Source organism: Columba livia, chromosome 1 (genome assembly GCF_036013475.1).
Source record: "Columba livia isolate bColLiv1 breed racing homer chromosome 1, bColLiv1.pat.W.v2, whole genome shotgun sequence".
Classification (NCBI taxonomy): domain Eukaryota; kingdom Metazoa; phylum Chordata; class Aves; order Columbiformes; family Columbidae; genus Columba; species Columba livia.
In genome coordinates, this window is record NC_088602.1 from 94,954,107 (window position 1) to 94,960,106 (window position 6,000).

Here is a 6,000-nt window from a genome sequence, read left to right on the forward strand (position 1 = left end):
TTAGAAGTTACAGCACTAACATCTCATTGACTAATTTTGCTATCATCCATATTACTCTTCTACTCCCTTCTCTCTCACGGGTACAACTTAATATCTCCGGATACTCCTTTACTCCCATCCTTCTCAAGGGTAAACCTTAATATCTTCAAGGCTGATCTCTATTCCCATACTCTCTGTCAAGGATTCCACAGACCCACTGTAGTGTCCCACAGCCATGTGCATATAGAACTCCACAACCAAGTAACTACATAGACTGGTTCTCCACCCAATGAACAGCTTGTGACCATATGGCAGTGGGAACCCTGATAGTGTGTATAACACTGCTAAAATATTCCTGCAAATACAGAAAATGTGCTAGAGATAGGAACTACAAGGAGTTTATTGTACACATAGAAGCTCTCCTTCATAATCTGAAATTTGTATTCAAATATTTTTACATATGTAATTCCATTCCATTATTAACAAAGATAATGCAAACAGACAAAAATAATCTCCAAGCTCTACGTCAGAATCCATTGAGCATGATGTCCAGAAATTTATTTCAGAATGTTGCACTGTGTTTTCTTACGTGGACTGTCTTTCATAGCTGTTCCTGCGACAACACAAGAATCTCATGGATGCTGGCCCTACACTGATCTGGGGAACCTACAACCTCCAGAGATCCCTTTCAAACCTAAATTATTCTTTGATTCTATGGATCTATTTGAAACATGAAACAAGGTAGATAAATGCTCAACCAAATGGCAACGTCCTCTGTAAAAGAAGCTGCTAAGTTTTTGGCCTTTCTTGGATAAGAGGTGTGTTATTTAATGCCCTTCCTTTCCTCAATATCAGGTGAACTCACCTGTTTACAGTTGCATAACATCATTAAAGTTTCAGACTCTGAAACTTTAAATACAAAGAGATGATAAACTAAATATTTAAGAGAACCTGGGATTAGATTCCACTGACCTTCATAAACTCCTTTGAGCAATTACATAAATGAACCCACTTACTATTCGCAAAAACAGAGTGCCTGACAAAACCTAAATCCAGGACTACTATGGAGTTTTGCAGCCGAGATCAGATCTAGTTAGTCCATTAGGGACAAGGCCAGTGCTTTGTCATGCTGCCAAGTCCACTGTAGTGCCTGAACTGCTTTCAATTGACTCAAAATGATTTTCTTTCTGATCATTTGAGGGAGTATGTACTGGACTTTTATTTTGGTCAAACCACAGAGTACCAGGGTAAATGCTACACTCCCCTATGCTTCATTGCACTAGAGCTGCACAGGGACAAACCCACTACACAAGAACGCATTACATCTAATTGCACTTTTTTTCTAGTCCTAAGTAACACGATGCAGCTATTTTTAATTTCTGTAGAGCAACAAGTGTTAAACAAGCTACATGTCACCTAGCTTGCATTTTAAAGAGGGAGGATAAGAAGAAAAAAATGTGGAAGCTGCACAGTGCCAGACACACAGCCTGTGAGGCTGGAACTGGGGGATCCCACAGCTTGGCCTTGTTCTCACCCTCCCCTGCTGCCATCCACAGAAGACTGTCATCTTTTATGGGAAGAGTTTTTGTGTCAGCCCTTCGGGTATAAACACAATGGCTAAAAAATATCTTAGGGTGCTTTCTTTTCCCTCATCTAATTAGAAAGTTAAAGGAGAGGGAGGCGAAGAGAGTGATGCCCTGTCAGGACACAAATCAGGGTGGTCAGTGATGCCCTGAAATTCCCTCAAGGGCAACTTGTCCTTTCATGGTCCACGGGGGGATCCCAGCCCCTCCAAGCTCACCTTCTGATGGTGCTTTGGAAATACCACCAAAGAAAACTCTGTGATGAATAAAATGGCACTGTAGTGAGTCAGGACAGAGAATCACATCTCTTTTTTGTTCATGAATCTATTTTAGAGTTACATTGACCTTTATAAGAACCTTTACTTAATAGCACCTCAATTAAAGATACTGGGTCAGAGACAGTGCACTTTCTAGCAAGCATAGAAGTTGGACAGGGTCCTCAGAGAAGTCATCAACCATTAAATTGAAATGTCACCGTTAGCCCATAGGAAATGGCTAAATGAGGTGTTATTATTGGTAACACAGACATTATAGAAGAAAGATGAAGGAAACAGAACTTAGGATTTCTCCTCTGTTAAAAGTGAGATGCTTTTAGTGAGGAGTCATCCATTATCTTCAGTCAGCTGTGAGTCCCTTTTATTTCCATCTCCATTTTTATAATTTCTTACTATAAATAATGCAAACAACATCATTAAAAAAGATTCAGCCGTATTAGCTGTACGTATTCATCAGCTTAGGTATTTAGGTGCTGAACATGCATAGCTGTGTTTTCCTCACATACTTTATGTTTTTTTTTCTTTTTGCTACCTCATACTCCTCTCAGCAAACCAGCTGTTGCTAAAAGGAGAGATTTAGCTCAGTGGCACAGAACAGGCTGTGTTAAAGTGCCTGGTTTTGGGTCCCTGAGCACACCCATTACTAAATGGGTATTTCTAGAAGGCAGCACAATCTGTCTCAGTCTGTTGTTGAGCTTCACAGCTCAGAAACTAAAAAGTGCTGATTGTAAAAGTTTTCTTTGACTAGCTCAGTTTTGGAATGTTAACTAAATATCTTTGCTTTGACAAGTGGAACAGACCTCATTTTGTGAATAAACTAAATGTAAGAAATAGACCTAGAAAGGACCTCTTGAAGAATCAAGTCTGTATCATGCTCCCTATCTCCATCCAACATTACTTACAATGTTGATGCTAACCAGCTCCTTTTAAAAAACAGACATGTAAGGGTCAAAAAGCCTTAGAAACTGAGGTTGAAAATGCCAAAGCTTCACATATCTACAAATACACTTTAAACATACGTTTAGCAGTAGATACAAATCCTTCTGGTTTTTATTGACCTTCCTATGTGTATTGATAATGTTTTCCCTCTCCAGCTAGCTGCTCAGTCTTGATCCATGCCCTCAGCTTGTCCAGCCTGAACAGCAGAGGCAAGCTCCTGCTCTCTGAGAAAGTGAAGGACCTCAACGTGTGTTTGCATAATGGAAGAGAAGAATTGAAGTATGTTTGCAGTGGTACCCTCATTTTGGCAGCTGCTAATTATGGATAACTTTGACCCGGCGACTTCAGCTTCCTTTTACTGGAATATGTTATGTGTAATTACTATCAATACAGCACTAAAAAGGTTTCTAGGGCAAGTGGATAGAAAGGGTTTGAATGCCTTGGCTTTTATTTTTTTTTTTTTTTTAAATTTCTTTTCCTGTAAAATGTCTGGCAAAATTTGAGAGTGCTGCAACACAAAGATCAGAGGTTGTTTTGAAGCCTCTGCTCTGTCTAATGATGAAAAGCAAATAGGGGAGAAACCCTTCTGAAGTTCAGCTGTTACAGAGACCAAACGAAAAAAAAATTCCAGCAGCTCCAGTAATCACAGCAGCAGTGCTGGGCGGTGCACAGCGGAAGGGGGTCTTGTAGCACCACCCTTTACTTTTGGCCAAACCAGCTTTCTGTAGCTGGAGTAGGAGAGAATACTAATCCCCCAGTCTCATGCAGAAGTTAATGCTGGCATTGATGTCACCTTTGCAGTACCCTACAGCCCTTCCAAAGCTGGGAGCCTTCTAGATCTGTTCCCTGAGCTGAATAAGCACTTAGGGAGTACACAAAGGGGAAAAGGGTCCCTGACCCCTCTGCAGCAGTCAAGAGCCAATGAGACTCTCCTAGAAGTCTTATTTCACCCTGGCATACACAACATGCATATATGCATAAATATATTTGTATATATATATATATATATATATATGCAGCACCTGATGCTCTCAGCTTGTACTGGAAAGAAATTATTTCTGCAAGATGCCACTGACAATTTTGGGGAGAAAAAGTCTGACTTTTCCTTTGTTTGTTTAATCCAAAGAGCACAGGAAAAGGTGCTGAGCATGGAGAATTTGCCCTTAATTTCCCCAAAGTCACTGAAGTAAAGTAAGGGAAGAAGTAAACTTTAAACTTCCTTATCTCTCCATACTGCACGTTATAATTGTGGATCTTTTAAATCACATTAATTCATTTGTCTGTACAGAGATTGAAAATTGTTAACTGATAATTATTTTGTCTTTTTACCTTTTAATTAAAAAGTTAACTGCCATGGGTAAGTGCCAAATAACACCTGAATGCTATAAATTTCCACATCCTTTGGCTTCTGCAAAGCAGAGCCAATCAAAGAGTCAAAACCCACAATACTTTTCAGGCTTCAAAAGGTTTAGGGAATTTGGCTTAAACTGAAAATGGCTTTCTCTACACCAAAGTTAAAGACAGATCTGTGAGTTACACCATTCTGAATTATTTGGCCAGACTGAAGAATCTACACTTATATTTGGGTGTTTTGGACTTTTTTTTAGGATAGAAGATGACTCACACTGTACAGTAAGCCATGTCATGCAACTCTCCATAGAAAATAGTCAATTTTTCCAAATGATATTTGATGTTTTTGTGACACAGGCAATGACAAGATTTTGTTGAAATGACTGACTCATTCTTCTTTCATGGGAATAAAGGTTATATTGTAACAAAAGCCTTAAGGCCCAGATCTTCAAAGGTATTTTGTTGCTTAACTACCCACAGTCAGTAGCTTCTTAATCAAAGGTAAAAAGGCATACTAATGACGGTTAAGTCTCTGCAAACTGTCTTTTTGCTACATTAATTTTTTTACTTGGGCAAATTAGCTGATATGTATGAATGACCAGTCATACATCACACAGTTTCTAAGACTGTGTTGTTAAATCTCTTACTATTGAGGAGCAAACCAAAGCTATAATTACAGCATGTTCTCTGTAACTAAGGTCACATTCCAGATCTTCTTACATTTTCCAGTATTCAAAGGCAAGCATCTTTCTGAAACGAAAGCTTTCCATTTGAAACCAACATACTTGATTTCAGCTGCAACATGGACTTCTTTTTTTTTTTTCATAAAGTTTGTATGAAATCATTCCCTCTCTCTAAAAATTCATAGAGTGTAAAACCAGCAAGAGGCATAGGTTTCCCTTCAGTGTACTGATCTCAGGTGCTGGAAACTTCATTTTTTTCAGTCACAGTCAAAATTCAAATATATTCTGCCAAACAGAGCGGCTCTGCTCTGATGGAATATAGAATCTCTTTCAAGGCACAGTCACATTTTCATTTTGGCTTTTTTTGGGCTTGATTTTATTTGAATCAAATTTTAGCTGTAAAATATAGCAGCCTTAGCTGTCACCTTCACCTACACTTTGTGTTACTGTCTCTTCTGTAGAAATTCTGCAGATAACCAGACTTCTAATAAAACAACTTCACTCAGTAGATGCCTTCAATGGTGGGATCGAAAGCAAGACCGTGCAGTTGTGTGTCATTGCCATTACAAAGACTGAGTGTACAGTTAGCTCTTTTGTTTCATAAATGTAACACATGGTTCTCCAATAATGCCTTGCTCAGTCTTGCACAGAAGAGCCGTCTTCAGTCCCCTTGCACAGGTGAAACTTCTTGAAGTCCATGATGCTTTCTGCTTCAGGATCCAGCTCAAATGCTCTCCTCCTGTTCAGTCTTTTAGGTAAGTGGGAGTAAAAGGCAGTAAGACTGCAGTCATATACCAGCCGACAAGACTGAACACATACCAAGTGTAGACATGATGAATAAAAAGGTGGTACTTTAACAGTCAATTTTCAGAATATAATAGCTCTTGAAAATACATTTGCTTAGAACATTTTCTCTATTTAGAAGCATCACTATCTAGCTGTGCACTTAGGTAAAAGCTGAGCTTCAGGGCACCTGTAAGTTAAAGGATTAACATAGGTTAGAAAGACTGCCAGCAAAGGAGTACCTCAAAACTAAAACCTGGTACCATCAGACAGCATAAATGATAGAATATAAATAAAACGAATTTTAGGATTATCTTTATTCTAAATTCTGAAAAATTCAAGTTGCTGCTGCTTTTCCAGGGCTCAAGATATGTCAAACTCATCTGGCTCATAAATTAGAATTTCAGA